The sequence below is a fragment of the Ursus arctos genome, unplaced genomic scaffold (genome assembly GCF_023065955.2).
Source record: "Ursus arctos isolate Adak ecotype North America unplaced genomic scaffold, UrsArc2.0 scaffold_4, whole genome shotgun sequence".
In the NCBI taxonomy this organism is placed as follows: domain Eukaryota; kingdom Metazoa; phylum Chordata; class Mammalia; order Carnivora; family Ursidae; genus Ursus; species Ursus arctos.
In genome coordinates, this window is record NW_026623056.1 from 52926650 (window position 1) to 52947267 (window position 20618).

The window sequence follows — 20618 nt, forward strand, 5'->3', positions numbered from 1 at the left end:
TGTTAAAAAAAAAATCCTGGAAAGATACAGGTTTCCAATTATGGGATGAATACTATTGGAATAAAGGTTACAGCATAGGGAATATAGTCAATGCTATTGTGATCGTGTTGTATGGTGATAGATGATAGCTATACTTGTGGTGAGCATACCATAACATACACAGTTACTGAATCACTGTGTTGTACACCTGACTCTAATATAACATTGTTTCAACTATACATCAATAATAATATTTAAAAATAAAAAACCCAAAATGTTACTCTAGTATGATTAGAAATAAAATAGGAACAGAAAAATGGGAATGCAGTAAAATATTAATAACAATTTGGTTTAGTTGGACTAGTAATGCCATTAATAATTTTTTCTATATTTTTTATATTTGCCCATTTTCTTAGTTTTATTTTCTAAAATACTCATTTATTTATTTTATTTTTTGAAGGAAGAAAGTATCTAAAATAGTCATTTATTTTTTTATTTTTTATTTTTTTAAAGATTTTTTATTTATTAACTTGGCAGAGAGAGACAGCCAGTGAGAGAGGGAACACAAGCAGGGGGAGTGGGAGAGGAAGCAGGCTCCTAGTGGAGGAGCCTGCTGTGGGGCTTGATCCCACAACGCTGGGATCACGCCCTGAGCTGAAGGCAGATGCTTAACGACTGTGCCACCCAGGCGCCCCTAAAATAGTCATTTAAATTGTATGTAATTTTCTGTCACAATATACATGCCTAGTAACAAGTCATAGAGCAAAAGTCCTATAATGATATTCAACATAAAATGATTAAAACCCTTAAATAAGTGGAAAAACAGAAATCCTGGATATTTACCTTGATAAACTCAGAAAAGTCATTTAGCACCCCTGGGGGTGTTTCATCTTTCTAAAATTGGGTGTAATAATAATGTAAAATTCGAGTTTAGAGGGTTAGTAGTGGCACAATGAAACTCTGCAAAGTGTCATGCAAGCACGTGAGTATGTTTAAGATAGCACAGAACTGTGGTCATGATCCCTGACTTTAGAGTTAGAAAGATCTTGGCCATTTTCTTCATATATAGCATTATTGTAGAACAATAATAAATAAAATAAAATAAAAATAAAATAAATACACAGCACAAAATCAGATTTATAAATGAGACTTTCTTCCTCCTTCCTTTTATTTAATGACTTGAAATACTCAGTTCTAAAATAATGTTAAAATGGAGAGGCATATTATGTTCAAGAAATTAAAATGTACTTACTAATCGTATCTTTTATTCTGTTTGATTTGAAGGAATGTTCTTGTTACCTATTTGCTATTATTCATACCCTCTATATTTTTATATATCTCACCATTCTTTTCCCATTGCTGTTTTGGATACATTTTTACACAAGCAGTTGGAAGTGTAATCCCCTTTTCTTTCTTTCTTTCTTTTTTTTTTTTATTCTAACAAGGAAGTTGAAAAGTTTACATGGTGCCAGGTTTATCTTTTATTCTCAACAACCTCAAAATTCTGGAAGAAAGAAGTTCATATGTTGTTGGGTAAAGAGGGTTGAACCTTATGTTCACTCTGATACACCACTGTGTAGAATCCAACCAGAAATCAAAATAGCCTGGGTATATCAGTTGGCTAAGCGTCTGCCCTTGGCTCGGGTCATGGTCCTGGGGTCCTGGAATCAAGTCCCAAGTCAGACTCCCCACTCAGCGGGGAGTCTGCTTCTCTCTGTCCCTCTGCCCCTTCCCCTTGCTTGTGCTTGCTTTCTTTCAAATAAAAAAAAAATCTTTAAAAAAAATCGAAATAGCCCCTTTCATTGTTTTTCAAACCCTCTTAAAATAGGAAGTTTGAGGTAGAAGGGATCAAAATTAGAGAAGAGACAGATTTTTAATTTGGCTGAATTTTAAAATAACAATTTCTTATACAATGGAAAAAATCTATGACTATATTTTGCTAATATTTATTATGATCACATATAATCAATATGCATTTTAAAGTCCTTTTAAAAGTATTTACATTTCTTTGTCTCTGAGAATGGAAATGTTGCTGAAAGCAAATGATAAAATGTTACTTTCTAAGCTTTTAAAAAAACATATCAGTATTTAAAAATGACCTGAGCCTACCTTGAAAGATTCAAAAACACTTTCAAATATTTTGTTGGATAGGGAATTAACAAATGTGTAATTCAGTTTGTTCATAAAATCACCAGACTTACTGGAATAAACTGATCTTAGATTCTTTGATATTTTTCTTATTTGTATATGTCTCCTAGACATTTTTTTGTTGCTTATTCTTAGCAGGAAAAAAAAAACCCATAAAAATTCAAGTATTTTTAACATATTTTAGGTCAAAATACACATATTTTAGATATTTTATCATTTTATATTTTTATTATTACAGAGTTTATGTCACCTTATAAACTTTAATAGGGGTGTTTACTTGGAAAAGCTTTGAAATTTTAGTTTGACTATAAAAGCTAAACAGTAGTCTAAACTATCAATTAACACTAACTACAATATGTTTAGTTAAAGGTTAATAAAGAGGAATAAGTGTCCCACCTAATCTGATCATTTTGTTTGCCTTGGACCATTACCTTAAAAGATTTATTGACAAATACATCATTTCCAATGGAAAAAATATAATCATTGACTTGAATATCATAAATTTGGAATTTTAATTAAGAGTAAATTTTGGCTGGTTGCACTTTATTTTTGAAGAAACTGATGATCCTATAATAAAATGAATACCGGGCACTTACTATAAGTAGAGCATAATAATAAATATAAACAAAAGCGGGGTCCAAACTACATTCTCTGACTTCCGTTGGCAATTGGCACTCAAACAGCATAAGACCATGAAAAACCTGTTATATGGGAAAATTCAGCAAATGCTTAAAATTTGCAATCTTGAATTTTGGGGGTTACTATAGTATATTGTTGCAAGTAGATCTGTGACTTATATATGAGGAAGAATTTCATCTTTTGAAATCAATCTTTCAGAAGAAAAACACTTGCTTTAAATATATTGTTATAGCTTTTATTTGAAGGAGAATCTTTAATGCTTGAATTTGAATTTGAAAGTCAACAGCTAGTTTTATTATTGGTCTAAAATTGAGGGTCAGAAGAAAATATTTTCAAATGTCAAATTCTATAATCAATCAAAGAGGTATATACATCTGACAAAGTCTTTTGTTGTAAAAAGTGATTGCAGCCGGTTGGTCTACAAAGTTTGTTCTAGAATTTTAAATTGCAGACAAATTGTCTGTGAAACAATGATTGCCTGAAACTCCTCTTAATGCATACAGAATTACCTAGTTTATAACTGAATTGTGGAAAGTTGATTAAGTTATTGTTTTCGTATAATTATTCCAGTATTTACTCCCAACCAAAGTTGTTTTTTTTTTTTTTTTTTTTTTTTTTTTGATTAAGAGTAGAAGCTTGGCTCTCTGTCCTTTACTTCAAGGCTTAGAAAGAGAGGTTTATCAATAAATGTTTCTTAAATTGGCCTCTTTTTCTTGGACTCACATAAATAGTTGTTTTTTTTTTTTTAAAGATTTTATTTATTTATTCGACAGAGATAGAGACAGCCAGCGAGAGAGGGAAAACAAGCAGGGGGAGTGGGAGAGGAAGAAGCAGCCTCCCAGCGGAGGAGCCTGATGTGGGGCTCGATCCCATAACGCCGGGACCACGCCCTGAGCTGAAGGCAGATGCTTAACTGCTGTGCCACCCAGGCGCCCCGAAGTTTTAAGCAACTATTAAAAGAAGCAACATTTAAATAACATTTACCAAATAAAAGGCTGCATGCTAAATACATATTATTTAATTTCCACAATAATTCTTTGAGGTGTTTTATATCAAGTTAAGATTCTGTGAAGCTAAACTTTACATAAAACTAAAAGTAACAGTAGCTTAAAGAAGAGAGATGCTTATTTCTTTCATAACTGAAGATTTTATACAATGGTTCTATTCCATAAAGTCCTCATAGACTCAGGCTCCTTCCAACTGACTGTTTCATGGTGAGGGGGTGGGATGGTGGGGTGGTGTGATTGAGGTTGGGAAGGAAGGGTAGGAAGATAGGGATGAAGAAGAAGAAGTCAAAAGGAGGTAAACCAGATAGACACAGAAATATATGACAGCTTTCATTTGTTAGAACCTAGCCACACACATAAATACAAAGGAAAGAAAAAATAAGAAATACAGTCTTCATCTTATTTTTTAATTTAGTCTCTTAATCATAGAAAAAAGAGTTTTGAATATAATACTGTTTTATGTACACTTTGTTTCTGGTGTGGATCCAATAATTTCCTTCTTATTAGTTTATAAAAATGTAATTAAAAATGAGTTATAAATAAATAAATAAGTGAAATATAAATTTTATTGTTCTACACGTAGCTACTAACTTACTTAACATAATATTTTAGCATAATGTTTAAATAACTAGCATGGAATCAGAGAGACCATACATTCACCTGTTGATTAACAAAAAGTTTGCAAATTTAGTTACAGTTATATTCAACATTCATATCTAAAATTAAAATTCTTTTAACAATAACAATGTCATCCTGTTGTTCCTTATTCAAAGTTTCTGGTTAACCAATTTGTATAGCCACTGAGAAAACCAGAAATCAAAGAGAAAACCAAATTTCTCATTTGCTGCATAATTTTGGGACAAAATTCCAACTTTCAATTCACAACCAAAAATTCGATTTTAAAGAACTAAAATTGAACATGATTTAAGAAACTATGTTTTGTGTATGAGTTGTTGTCTTGAAGGTCAGATGCAAAATTAAAAAGGAATAGCAGACATGAACTCCTTCCTCGTTATTTCAGACAGTACAGTAATCTTTCATGACGTATGTAAGATATTTTTGTTAAGAATTCTATTTTGTCTCCGGGAGTCTAGTTTGATCCTCTCTCTGAACAATGGTGAATGAAAAATACATTGTCCCATTCAATTTGATATTAACATCAAAGAATCCAAGTTTAAGTAAACAGTAGCATATTTAAAACTAAAGCAGTAGTAAGCTCCAATATGACACCTTCAGCTTTTCTCAGATAGGTTTCTGTAAGAAGTAAGCCCTAATGTCCTTAAGCATTCATTAAATATAAAAAATTAACTGCTTTCCTATGCATCTATAATGGTACATGTTATGTTCTATTCTTGAAAAAATTGATAAAATAGTCACATCATTTTCCGGGTTTGGTAGAGTTATGAAAGCCTTCAAGAATCACTCCATGTTACCTATAGGATTAAATCCAAGCTTCTTAAAATGGCACATAAAAGCCTCCTTGATCTGGCCTTGGACACCTTGACCAGATTTGTCACCAACCCCTTCACTCTAGCCTACAAGGAATTGCTTATAGTTCTCCCCAACACAGTGATGCTTCTCACTTGTACTATTGAAATGTTTGCTTTTGTCAGTTCCATTTAACGGCTTTACATATATTCATCTCTTCCAAGTAAATGTCAGTGATCTTCTTCCCCAAGAGGAGGCTAGCTTATTGTTTGTTTTCCTTGTTAAGACTTGTCCAGAAAATACCAGTCAGCTCCACCATGCTTTTTATTGTCTCATGTTTTTCAGGGGCTGGAGAATCTGTATATGCCAGTGTGCTTCCACCGTAGTTCATCCCTGTCTACCATGGTGAGGATCTTAGTCACTTGGGAAGCTGCACCATGCCAAAGGTGAGCACCATGCCAGGGGTTGTCACCACCCCATTTACCACAGCAGTGTAGTCCTTGTTGACATCTGACCAAGTGACACAATTCCCAAAGCTCATTCTGAAGACTGCCCTCTAATGCCACCTCTCATTCCAACTCTCTTACTTTGTAAGCCTTTCACCCCTCAACCAAAGTAAAAAAGATGGTGAAACAGAGACAAATGCAGCTTCTTAATTTGGGAAGTAGTCTTAGGAAGCACAAATGAGTGGTAAAGTGAGACAATGAAGTAAGGAAAAGAATGGGTCAGTCATTTTACCAGTGTGGGAAACAGGGCTGCAATAACAATGGGGACACTCTGAGACTCCCTATGGGATGGACATCACAATGGTCCCAATGGAAAACAGGACTACCAATACCAGCTCCTACTGGTTGAGGCTTCTTCTGGTGTTGGTGTGTTAATTCCCCATTTTCACCTTGAGCCTGCAGTGTTAGGTGGAGTAAGCTCCCAAAGTGCTGGAAGTCTTGAGGCAAAGGATATCAGATGAAGCTATCAGCCTGCTGGATACTTTGGACCATAGCTGTAGCTGAACTTAGATGGGTTGAGCTGATAAAGGCATGGAATTTACAGTGTCTGCTATATTGTCTCATGACTTCTTTGCATAATGTCACATATTTATAACTATCTGTATTTATATTTTCCATGCTAGACTGAGAAATTTGAGAAAATTATGCATGACAGCCCCTGGCAAATGTTGTTCAGTGTGATAACTGTCAACAGGTTCTATTGATTCGATTTCCCAACTGGTTCTTGAATTTGCCTTGCAAACTCTCCCCAGAACTCTACACATTACCCTATTTTTTTTTCTACCTAAGGACTCAAATACCCTCATAACTGACTTCCCTATTGCTTGTCTTGCTTTCCCTTTGTCCAGCTTCCTTGTTCCTGCGATGGTGATCTTCCTAAAGATTCCACTGTACAAACTTCTTAAAATACCATGCAAACTCCTCATGTTATATATTAATAGCTATCATTTATTAACCCTATATGTATAAGACCAGTTCAGAGCACTTTGCAAAAGTCATTTTATAGTTTTACCAACTGAAGGGATATTCACAGGGAAATATCTGACTTTGCGGAAGAAAAAGTTACAAAGGCTAATGCTCTTTGTAATGTTTATATGTAACATCGGCCACACTAGGCTTTAGTAAAAATTGAGTTTCTGTAGCGTAAGTAGCTCATATTTCTTGCTTATAATCTCCACCTGTTTCTTTAGGACCTTACTGATATTTTCTACAATATTTCTGATTATTCAGAAATTGAGTGACCCAGGTGAGTTTATGAAACTAATCTGTTAGCTCGCATGGGATACAACAGACTCAATAGATGCTGCTGCTGAATTAAAGTCCTTAAAGTGTCTACTAAATATGACAATGTGGAAAAACAGCATCTTTCTTATTTTTATTTTGCTGAAAAAATAGACTAAAAATTTTACACCAGGGATTTTATAGCATTTTTATCTGAAAATATAATCTCTCTTTTTAAAGATTTTATTTATTTATTTGTCAGAGAGAGAGAGAGAGCGCACAAGCAAGGGGAGCAGCAGGCAGAGGGAGAGGGAGAAGCAGGTTCCCTGCTGAGCAAGGAGCCTGATGCAGAGCTTCATCCCAGGACCCTAGGATCATGCCTTGAGCTGAAGGCAGACACTTAACCAACTAAGCCACCCAGGCACCCTTGAGAATAGCATCTTTTTTTTTTTTTTTTAAAGATTTTATTTATTTATTTTGACAGAGAGAGACAGCCAGCGAGAGAGGGAACACAAGCAGGGGGAGTGGGAGAGGAAGAAGCAGGCTCCCAGCGGAGGAGCCCGATGTGGGACTCGATCCTGCAACGCCAGGATCACGCCTTGAGCCGAAGGCAGCCGCCCAACGACTGCGCTACCCAGGCACCCCGAAAATAGCATTTTTTAAGTTTCTATTCACAGGTCTCTCTTTCTCTAGAAAACACATGTTAGACCTTGAGAGGTTGAATTTGAACCACTCTGAGCAGAGTTCTGCTTTTCTCAGAGACAACATTCTTTTTTTCATGCTGAGGATGTTGTGAAAAGTAAAATTCTTATATAAAATAATTTTTATTTTAACTTCCAATCCATATTTGAATGTATATAAAATATAAATAAGTTTTTAAAGCTAAAAGGAATAGAAATTTTATGAGAATAAGTTGACTTAGTTCCCATGCATTTAAAAGTCTGTTCTGAATGTATACTTTTCTTAAAATGTATAAAATCATATATGAAAGAAACATTACTCTATGCTGATATGCACCCTGGGAAGGTCATGGATTTTTTTAAAGTAGAAGAGGCTAGGATACATGACTGACTAAAGATCAATTCAGAAGCATGTGTTCATTTTGAGAGGATTTAGAGTCATGGATGAACAATGGCTTAACCTCTCCAATAAAAGCTGTTCATAGAAACCCACAAAGCCATATTTGCCACATTTCTGCCAGGAGTGGCATAGAATTTAGAGAGCTGGGATTGTATCTTTTAGAAGGCAATCTCTCTACAACAGTTAATAGATTCTTTTTGAAATTTCCTCATCCTGCTGTGGAATAAAAAAGATATCTTTCAAAGAGAAAACCTATAATAGTCCCTTGTCAGGAAGGTCATGAAGAGGATTTTTGCTTTAGAATACATAACCCCCAGCCTCCCTGGCTATCTTAAGTTTCTATGAATTAATGCTATTTTAGTTCCTGTCCATAGTTCATGTCTCTAACATGATTTATTGTCAATTTACCTCCATGTTTGCTATAGAACTTGCTCTGGGTTACCTCCAATAAAAGAAAGGTCAGTTGCTAAAAAAAGAGGTTAACTTTATGATGAGATCTTTTTAACAGTAAACACTAAACCCACTAAGAGAAGAGAATATTACTGAAACTAGCCAAAGATATAACCATGTAACAGAAAATCTGCACGATGGGTAATCCACAGCCAGGTGATTAAAGTGTTACTAGACTGGGCCTTGGAATTTGAGTACAAAGATAGTAGAATTTAGTTTGTGTGAATGCTTTTACGTGATTTTATGATTTTTGCCAGCAACATGTACGTGAGGTACTAGAAAACTGACGTTACCAGGATGATCGTGCGGGTGAGATAGAGTAAAAGAACTGAGACTCATCTGAGTCTGTTAGGTCTGTCAAATCCAAATCTCTATCAACATTAGTAGGGACATTTCAATAATAACAGGAAATGTCTTTACAACTGGAGGTACTTAAAGGAATATTGGATTTTGAGTAAGTAGTCTTGGTTCAGTTTATTTTATTTTATTTTTTTTTAAGATTTGTTTGTTTATTTGAGCAGGGGCCAGGCAGAAGGAGAGGGAGAGAATCTGAAGCAGATTCTACACTGATTGTGGGGCCTGACGTGGGGCTCAATCCCATGACGCTGAGATCATGACCTGAGCCAAAACCAAGAGGTGAACATGTAACTGACTGAGCCACTCAGCAACACCTTTATTTCAACTATGACTCTTGTGATATCATTGGTGTTTTCATGTATCCTCCTTAACTTTTACCATAACCTTCTCCTAAGGCTTGCACCCCATCTGATTCTGTTTTATTATTTCCTCAAGGTACATACTGCATTTAATCATCTAGGAATTCATCCGTAAACCTGGTCAAATCAATCTACCCTGATAATCGCATATATGGCAACTAAAAGATGGAGATGGAGAAATGGGGTTTGATACAAGGTTAAAATGAGATTCTGAATTTATGTGAACCGTAGATTTAGATTTCGGTAAGGGATAGAATTTAAACATGTATTTTGCACATGTTATTTGATTTGACAAAGAACAAAAAAGTGAAGCAAAACTTCCAGCATTTTTACATTAGATGGGGCTCATTAGACATATCAAAATGTCCTATATTATTATAAATGCGTCTTTTAGAAGTTGGGTTGAAAACTATTGACATTGAGGCTAGTAGGTATTGATAGCTTCTCTTATTTTCTTCCATTACTAGTTTTTTTTTTTCTTTTCTATCTTTATGCAGCCAATAAATTGTGCCTGTCAATGCCACTTAGTGGAACAAGTAAATACTAATTAGCTTAAGGCTTCTGGGGTTTCTTGACCTGAAGTAGCCTTTCCCCAAGCTAACTTACACATTTTGATTGCATGTTCAGGGAAACAGTACCATTCTTTTAAAATGGCAATTCCCTGTTGAATAGGGCATTATTTTGCAGAGTTGATGATTCTTCATATATACAGAATGTATACACATGGACTTTCATAAAATATGAATGATGCCTGATTTATAATGGAATTTCTAAGTCTTAACATTTACTTTCAGTTGTTTGCATAAGACCTGTTTATTCCATTTCAATTAGTAAATTAGTGAGGCAGAAGTGGGTGTCTCAAGGCTTTTCACTTCAAACTCAGAGAATTCAAATTCAAAAACAGGAAGTAAATGTAGGTTCTGGATGTTATTATTTGTGCTCCTTGGACAAACTACTTTTTCGTCTAGGTCTCAATTTCTTTCCTTGTAAAATGTATACAATACAGTTTACCAAACAAATCTAAATATTGATTTAGATAATAACTAAAAGGATCTAGGAAATGGTAGGTACTGGTCATATAATAGATTCCTTCAACAGACGGAAAAATAATTGTTATTAATGACAATGTTTTTCACAAATATATTGAATTAAGGCTTATTAACATGTCTTAAGAAGTGGTATAATATAATTTTTATAATATTAAAAATAGTTATAGCTAAATTTATTAGAATTATTGTATACAAAGTAATTTTATGTACATTATTTCATTTGATTCCCAAAGCTTACAAGGTTAATTAGTAAAGTAAAAAATAATTACATAACTTTACAAATGTGAAAGAACTGAAGTTCATCAAATGATTTGATTGAAATCACAGACATAGAATTAGGACAAGAACACAAGCATTTTTACCCTCAAATTTCAATATTTCCACCAAAATATGCTATAAATTGTAATAATTTTTTATCTGGGGGAACTAGTTCTTAGACACTATCTTTTTCTTACTCCATAAGGACAGCAAATGGTAAAATGTTTAAGTATTGTGAAATTTCTATCAGTCATGGATTACAAAGAAATGATGACAGTCTAACTGAGATAATTCTTCTCTTCTTACTGTTATTCTATACTAATGCAGAAATATCTTAATATTTTTCTAGTTCTATATTCTGAAATGAATTTGTTACATAGACAACCTACAAATTCTGGATTACTTTCTAATAAGTGATATAATATTCATACGTGAATTGGTATTTACAAGTCAACTTTTTGTGTTCATAGATGAGGTCATATTGGTAACTGTGAATCAGAACTCATGACCTGAAATGGCTAAGGTGATTTGAAATGAGATATTTAATTTGCAAGACAGAACAATTGAAATGTGGGTGTATGTTGAATGCCTCTATCATGTAAGATTCAACTCGCGTGTATATAACCAACAAGATCCTGGTTCTCTTGTACTGTATCCTTTTTACTATATTCTATATACTGTAATAAAATGGAAAGGATAGCAGCTGCTTTACACACTTGAAATTAAAGTAGATCTTAAAGACAAAAAAACTGAATATTAAAATTTTTCTGAACTTCCTTATCCTCAGGAGAGGTAATTGTAAAATCTGAATGCCATACCTGTTTTGTACCTTGTAACTCTTCATAATATGATATTTTACCTCCAAACCTGTTATTAGAGCCCCAAATTAAATATCTATTTAAAGTTCAATCATTATACCACCTAACAGTGGCCAAGGGAATTCTTAATAGCTTAAAAAGCAAGAGCAATATCAGCATGATACGATGTGTGTAACATTTTATTGGGTAGACAAAAACAAGACAAAAACACAAGGACAAAAACAAGAGAAAGTTAACGTTATACTTGTATATTTATATAAACATCTATAACATGTAATAAGCGTATTTGTATTGACAGACTGTCATTTGTGTTGGATCACTGTGATTCTATTTCATTTAAAATTATCTTAATAACAAAAATGAATTCAAAGTTCTGAAAACAGATTTGTTTAATGAATCCCTAATTACATTTATTGCTTTATATCAATATTAAGAGTTTCTAAAATATACCTAGTCATGGGACCATCCCAACCCAAACGGAGCAAATAAAGGAATTATTCCCTAAAACAAAGCATCATTCCACAGAAAGTTAAAATTAATATTTATTGGGAGGGTCTATCTGTGGCCACCAGGAATGAAAAGAGAAAAGCTCTGAAACAAAAGCCTTGAGGAACCCCAAATCAAGGCTGGGAATCTGCAATTAGCATGCAAATCCAGCAGAAGAAGGAAGACAAATCAGAGAACAATAAGCAAAGGCTGGGTGATGATAGGTAAAACTGGATTGAATTATAGGGGGTCAAACCCAAAAGCAAAAATGAAAGAACATTTGGAAAGATGACTGTAAATGGTGCTGGAGTTTATTGTTGCTGATCAAGAATTAATGAATAGATTGTGTTGGCTTCTATGTACAAGACCGGGGAGAATAATCACTGCCTTGTGGTTTTACTAGGGGTTATAGGATGGATTTTAGTCTACTTTGTGAGAAAGAGAAACAACTTGATTACTATACAGATGATTCATGGATGCTATGATGGATGGTGACAAGGAATAATGTTGAATGATGTTGCACAAGTTCTGAGTGATATTGGTTGACCATTTTATAGTCACAGTTGTGTCACTTACAAAAGTAATCAGTAAAAGACCACTATGACAAGTAGTAGGCAACCAATAAATATTTACATTATTTGACTTCTTTCTGTAATTTCTATTTTTCCCTTAAGGAAAAAAAAATGAGTACTCTAATACAAGCTTCTATCAAGTCACCATATTTCAGTATCTCCTCTACCCTTCCCTTCTCCCTGATACACTTTTTCTACACTAAGCATACTCAAATGTAAGGCGTAGGGAAAATGAGAGAGTGATTGGTATTATCCACATATTGAATATATAGAACTTAGTAATCGTTAAAAATTTTATCAGTTCTGAAGTTGTAATTTATTTAGTGACATGGAAGAAATTTCATTCCTCTTGTTATCCAAAATAGTTTCTTACATTTCTTACTACATATGATTTCGTACAAAAGTGTATTAATTTACCCTATTTTTGTTCTAATTTAGTAACAGTAGTTCTCATTAAAAGGGAATTCTACCATTAGAATATCCTTCTCTCTTCTAGAAAAAAATACAGATGTTAAGTCACTAGTATTGAACATAATAGTAGCTTATTAAAACTACAGGATGGAAAGTAATGATGTTGCCAGAACTGTTAAGAATATTGCTCTTGGTGATAGCTAGAATTGCAAGATGTCCTTCAAGATTCCCGCTCTGGTATAGACACATTTTATGGTCCCTTCCTCTTGAATGTGGTAAGAATCTGTGATGGGATGCGTTTATAGAGTCTCAGAAGGAGAAGAGAAAGAATGTGGTAACAAAATTTTGAAGAGGTAATGGCTGAAAATTTCCAAAACTGATGAAGACAATAAGCCATATGTTAAAGAAAATCCAAGACTCCAAAGTAAAATTTTTAAAAATTTATCTATATAGTAACACAATAGAGTAAAATTGCAGAAAAGCAAAGACAAAAGAAATTTTAACATGCCCCTAGAGAAAAACAACAACATAATACCTTCAAAGAAACAACAACAGAACTTAAGTCTATTTTCTCAACAACGATGATAAAAGCTAAAAGACAAATTATATTTTTTAAGTGCTGAAGTAAAATAACTGTCAATCTAGGAATTTAAAGCTAGAAAAAAATTATTTCAGAATGAATATGAAAGAACGCATTTACAGATACACAAAACTTGAAATAATTTACCATAGTAGAGCTGAGCTAAAGAAAACACCGAATATTGCTCTTTAAACAGTGAGGGTATAGAAGCTAGGAGATACAGGCAGAAATTAAGCCTAAATATATTGGTGAGTCCAAATAAATATTGCTTCTATCAAAACAGTGATAATGATAAAGTGTTGATGAGTTTAAATACACAATTAAAATGCATAAGAACAGTGCATAGAAATTGGGAAGGACAAAGAGAGGGGAAGTGCCTGAAATTTCTTGCTCTGTCTGGAATAAAGCACAAAAGTTGTGGTTAACTTAGACCAGAATAAGTCAAGATTCAAATTTTCATCTTCGTAATAACCATTAAAACAACAATAAACAAGTTTATAAGCTCTATGCTATTTACTCTGTTTGTCATATTCTGGATAGACGACCTTTCTTTGCCCTGTTCTTTATTCCCACAAGGCTGACATTACATGGGCATTCTTGCCCTTTGACCCCTGTTTGCTTTGGCTAACAGGCACTGGCATGAAGTATGAGGTTAAGAGAATAAAGATTGGGTATATCTCCCAATTCAAACTTTGTTGCAGTTATTACATCCTACTAAGGCTACACATGAGAGAGCTGTATTAATTGACTCCAGGCTCCATTAACTCCTTTTCCTTTTTTACCCTTTAGCCTACTGGAAGACAGGAGGCCCCACAGAAAATAAATGTGCCCTAAGGGACAATCAACCAGTTCTCCATCGCACTAGGAACTGACTGCAGGTACCAGAGTGAGCCCAGCTGAGAGTATCAGAGCCCAAGACAACTTGCTACCCCACAGAATGATTAGCCAATAAACTTTTGATCTTTAAAGCACTCACTTTTAGGTAGGTTGGTGTGCAACGGGGCAGGGAAGGGGAGTGCGTGTGAGGTTATCGCATGGGCTGGTAGGCAGATCGGGAGGTTTAAACCAAAGACTGAACTAAAACGGGCACGAGCAGCGAGCAGCGGATGCCGTCCTGCTGAGAGCCGAAGAAGGCAGTGAGCCAACGTAGACTCATCGTCAGTCACCGGTGATAACCTGAGTCCCCATAACTTGCCGACCTGGATCAATGAGTCTCTCTGCAGCTGAATCTGACGAAGGTTGAGCAGTTGTGTTCAAGGGCTGCCTATTGTCAGTTTATGGACGTGCTGCTCCCTGGCTCCGTTGCCGTGAAGAAAATGAAGTTCCAGGCTATGCTAGAACACGAGTACATCCAAAACTTGAAAATGCTACAAGCAGATTTTAAAAGAATGGGCGTTGACAAAATAATTCCTGTGGACAAATTAGTAAAACGGAAGCTTCAGGACAATTTCGAATTCGTTCAGTGGTTCAAGAAGTTTTCTGATGCGAACTGTAATGGAAAAGACTATGACCCTGTAGCTGCCAGACAAGGTGAAGAAACGCCAGTCGGTCCCTCTCTTGTTGCTCTGGCTCTGAACAAACCAAAGAAACCTCTCGGCTCTAGCAGTGAGCTCCACGGAGGCCCACTGCCACACACAGAACGACTGCAACCCTGGAGGCCTGCCCGTGTGTGGTGTGAAAGAATCCTGGTGTGGGCAACAGGGATGACGAAGTGGCTGAATTCATGCAGCAGGTCAATGTGTGGAAACTTACTGTCAAAGACTTTGAGGAAGAGAGATTTCGACTTTGGGAAGCTAAGGAACATTGAATTGATTTGCCAGGAGAACGAGGGTGAAAACAACTCTGTATTGCAGAGGACTGGGCACATTCTGTATGCCAGAGCCCACTGCTTTGTGATACCTGAAGAAGGGGACCCACAGGAGGAACAAGAAGAGTGTCAACAGCCTGGGCCAGCAGAGCAACATGTGAATTCTTCCCTCCAAATCACGCGCTCAAGTATAAAACACTCCCTTTTGTTATTCTTAGAGGACTCACGGGTTTCTTTCCTTCAGCAAAAAAGTAGTACCTCTTCTTAAAGCGCACTTTGCAGAAGTTTTACTCCTTTTCCGAGTTTGAGTTAGGAGTTTTGTAGCAGGGCGGTATTAACATTCACGTAGGGAACAAAGAGGCTGACCGTGGGGCTCGTCGGTGGTCGCTGGTAACAGTGATTGCCAGAGAAGGTGTTTTTATGTAATACACTGAGGTGGAGAGCTCCTACTGATAAGTAAAGGCTGATTTGAATTTTAAGCTAATGTGAAATCTTGGCGGAGAACGTTTTAATGAGTAAACGCCTTAAGAGTATTTGAGTGTTTCCCTATTTCAAAATATAAAATGTAACATGACCGGAGATTTTATGTATTTGACATTGTGTCTGGGAAGGAGGGGCCAGATCTCTGGACCTTTGGAATCTGCTGTTCACAATCCTTCCAGGGCCGCTTGAATCCTCACAGGCCTAGACCTTGGTCCGAAAAGAAAGTTTAAAATTTTGCTCTGTAGGGGCGCCTGGCATGTGACTCTTGATCTTTGGGTTGTGAGTTTGAGCCCCATGTTGGGTGTAGAGATTACTTAAAAATAAATAAAAAATCCTTTAAACAAAGTTGCTCTGTAAAGCTATCTGATGTCCTTGACCAATCTTATCCCTGCTTCAAGAAATACATGGCATTGTTGCCTGTGTGAATAGAGGGTGTGTTTCAAGCCCTGAGATAAATTTGAGTTGAAGAGATTGAATTTCATTGAACATTACTCTATTTTTCCAGTTATCCCTGAAAGTTCTGTGTTGTGTTTTTTGGGAAGCGAGGTGTTTCCAGTTTTGAAATCTAACAACTACTTTTGGAAACTTACACGCGCGTCTCTGGGATTTGAATGGGGGTTGTGTCCCATTTTACTGTCTTTTAAGTTTACATTGTATCTTTTCTCTGCTCCCCTTGCTAACCGGAGAGTCCTCTTTGTCTTAAAGTTTGCGGCTTAGAGTATACGTTCAGCAGGCAGGTGGTCACACTGCAAGTTCTTTCTGGATCTATGGCAGACAGAGTGACAAGTGAAGGCCATTGCTACCTCGGGATCTGTAAGGCTGGGTGTTCTCAGTACCTCCCGTCCACAGCCCTCCACTATTATTGCAATGCTTTGCAAGTGCACTAATCTCTTTGGAGGGAAAATTCATTAGCGTGTTACTAAATGTTAATTTTCTTTTCCAGAAAATACAGTGCCGTGTCTGAATTAATTATTAATATTTAAAATATTTCATTCCTCAACTCGTCCTAATTTGCTTCACCTCTAGCCTATTCAGTTCCTTTGTTTGGCAGAAATCTGCAAAATGTGTGTTACTCACTACTGAGATTATTCAGCACCTGATGTATTTGTATTGATTTGTGCCTGGTGGTAGTTTGTCCTAAAATGTGTGTAGAAAACAGGAATTTTATGATACAATTGTGGTGTAGTGTATGCTTTCTGTGTAATTCAGAGGAATACGCAGATTCAGTGACTGACAATGCCAAGAAATGCAAGTAACTAGCCATTGTTAAAAAGAACGGTGATGGTATTTCTCTTTTCTGGCGTTTTAGACTTTTGTTGCCCTAAAATTCCATTTTATTGGGAACCCATTTTCCACCTGATCTTTCTTGACAGAGTTTTTTTCTACTTTAAACAGTTTCTAAATAAAATTCTGTATTTCAAGAGAAAATAATAGCCACTCACTTTTAGAGTTTATTATGAAACTAAAGCTGATTGATAGAATACGTAATAATACTTCTTAGAAATGCATTTAGAATCCTTATGACAATAGCAAAAGTGAAGAAAATCTAACAGATTTGAGGAAACCAAGAGTCATTTCCAAATTGAAAATATTGTTCTGAGTAGATTGTAGATTCAGTTTATTATATAAGATTAAGCCTGTGCCTCTCTGAATAATTAAAAATCTCTATAATCTATTTTTTCATCTTTATTTTTTTATTATTATTTTTTAAAGATTTTGTTTATTTATTTGACAGAGATAGAGACAGCCAGCGAGAGAGGGAACACAGCAGGGGGAGTGGGAGAGGAAGAAGCAGGCTCCCAGCAGAGGAGCCTGGTGCAGGGCTCGATCCCAGAACACCAGGATACGCCCTGAGCCAAAGGCAGATGCTTAACCGCTGTGCCACCCAGGCACCCTATTTTTTCATCTTTAAAATGAAGAAGTTGAAGAAGGATGATCATCATCTGTAGTATTCCATGGAGGTTTGATTGCAGCAGATTCACCATAGATGTTGATTTTTATGATGGGCTTATAAGTCACCGTCCATAAGCAAGAATGCACTTGGAAAAGGTGCAGTGTTTTGGTGCCCCAGCTCTGTCTCTAGAATATAACTGAACCGTTGTACCAAAATTTATGGTAAAAATAATTTTGCATGACTTCTGTATTTCTGCTAATGACATAAGACTATCTAACGCTTAAAAATCTGTACCAGTTTTTCAATTCCAGGTAATTAGAATTCTGTGGCCTTAAGATATGCTAACAGTGAGGGCGAAGAATATAGAAGAGAAACTGGGGAGATAACAAATACGTCTTGGAGTTAACAGAAATCTTTGTTGTGCTATGTTAGTCTTGTGGACAAAGTGTATTCCATTGATTACCTGTGTTAGAATCACCAGGGTGTTGTTAGAAACGTAGATAACTAGAGTCATTCTCCTATTTTATGAATCAGCATCTCTGAGTTTTCAAAATTACCGTAGTGTTTCTGAAACTTTAGGGCACCTTTGAATCACCTGTATTCTTGAGATTATAAAACCAAAATGCAGACATAATACGTGTAATATGTGACATCTAGTTTACATTTTTATGAAGAATTATAGGTGGTCTAAAAAACATTCTATGAATAATATTGCTTCAAAGAGCTCTTTATTGGTTTCATTTATTGATGAATCTTTGTTAATAAACTCAGTACAGTGCCTCATAGAAAGTGCTTAATTGATATTTGTCATCGAATTAATGACTTATTTAGATCTATTATTCTTTTTCAGTATGGGCAAGATAATATTTTTAATTCTTTACACGGAATAATTTTATAATAGATATATCAATTATGTGTAGGTATATATGTATTTCATAAATTTGTTGAAGAAAAATGTTTTCAATGACACTTGTTAAAGATAGTGAGGCAGATTTTATTCAGGACCATTGCAACAGGTATAGAAACCTCAGCGATGAGATTACAGTGGGGGACAGAGACTGGGCTCAATGCCAAATGCAGCATAAGCAAGTGGGTATTTATAGCTAAGGAGCCGCGTTCAGGGTGGTCAGTGAATAGAAAATTAGGAAACAGCAGGGATAAGGGGGGTTCTGACTGAGCTGACCTAACAGGATTCTTGTTGAGGACAGGCCAGAGTGATCAGACATCGCCTTGGAGATGTGGAGGGTGAGGAACCTGTTCAGGTAGCCAGGGTAATCAGGTGTGGAAAGTGAGGGCTTCCGATTAAACTGACTTATCAGGCTTCTTGCTACAACTAGATTTTACAAGGAAATGAACAGATAGATGAGCCTAGGAGAAGGTTCAGGGGCCTAACTAAAGTTTGGTCAAACAAAAAATCTTTGTCATACTTCATATATGCAGGGACATTACATTTTATTTCTTCTGGTTTTCATGTAAAGTGAGCTAAATGATGCAGGTAAAGTGAACTAAAAGATTATATATCAGTCTTACTGAATGATTAATATTGCTAAAACTTTATGAATTTCTAACAGATTCAAAATAAGAATTGATTTTAGGAGGACAATTAAATTGTATCTCTACTGATAGAAGGAATATTTGTCTCTCATTCTTTCTACATCAAAGTGCAATCTCCCTGCTTAATATATACTTAGTGGGTCACGTATTCCTTGCCGACAAGAATAAATAGAGATAGCTACATTAGATATAATCACTTTCTGGGGAAATTTTTTAAATGTTAGATAAATTTGTAAATTGATATAATTGTTTTATTTACAAATTGTTAGACTTTCAACCTCATGATTAAAAAATGTGGCACAACCTTGCTTTTGTTAAGTGTGATATCCTTATTTTCCTAGGAAAAGATTCTTTTAATAATGTTTTCTTCTGGGCCTTAGATTTTTAAGCTGCTTAAGATAAAAAAAAATATCATGGGGATCAACTGGTTATTTACAAAAATGTGTAATAGGTCATCTCTTGAATAAATACCACCAAAGATGTTGGTGTGATCTCAGCTAACACTGCAAATCATATTTAATATGCAATTAAAAAATCTAAATCTTGAAGAAAGGAAGCTTCTATGGAAGTTAATAATAAATTATATCAGTTTGCTTACCACCATACCTTTAAAAATGTCTGCCATTAAGAAACAGTGTTGACCTTTAGCTATATAGGGTTCTCATTTATTACTGTATTGCTTCTTTTTTAAATTGGTGTGGCAGAATTTGGTAAATCTTATAATTTTCTTGATCATAGTGTTGTACTGGCCAAGTGCTATGAAAATGTGTATTAAAAAGCTAAATATAATGAAAAACACATGATTAAATCTCTAATTCTCCTTTTTTAAAAAAAAGATTTTATTTATTTATTTGACAGAGAGACAGCCAGCGAGAGAGGGAACACAAGCAGGGGGAGCGGGAGAGGAAGAAGCAGGCTCCCAGCGGAGGAGCCTGATGCGGGACTCGATTCCAGAATGCCAGGATCACGCCCTGAGCGGAAGGTAGATGCTTAATGACTGAGCCACCCAGGCGCCCCTAAATCTCTAATTCTCCTAATAATTATATATGATTTGGGGCATTCTTCTGTAGGAAATTCAAAGCAGACTGTGAAGGCAAAGTGGTTCAAGATATGTCATTAACAATGGCCAATATTGCCTCTCATACACAATTTAACATCTATTACTCTGGAAAAGACAGAGTCAATAGAATAAAGGAATAAGATACTTAACTGAGAATTGGGTTTGAATTCATAATCTGAAATTTCCTTGACCCTTCAAACAAAAATTTAAGTCAAATTAAGATAATATTATTGGGTTCTCAATACCATCTAAATAATAAATGAGTTGTATAGTTTTCTATAATTTATGTGTTTTATCTTTAAACTTCTTGAAATATTTGCTTCAGGGCATGAACTACTTTAAGAATTTTACATATGTCAAAACTAAATCATTATGTCAAAAACGAAATCAAAAGAGTCACCACACTTTTAAAAATCTCACCTGATGCTTTTCACGACAATTCCTAAGTATCTACATCAGGATGGACTTGTTT

At 35.3% G+C, this 20618-nt stretch overlaps 1 pseudogene; it reads left to right on the forward strand.

The window, feature by feature from the left end:
* Nucleotides 1-14488: 14488 nt before the first annotated feature.
* Nucleotides 14489-15423, forward strand: LOC113271156 (microtubule-associated protein RP/EB family member 1-like; annotated as a pseudogene).
* Nucleotides 15424-20618: the final 5195 nt, after the last annotated feature.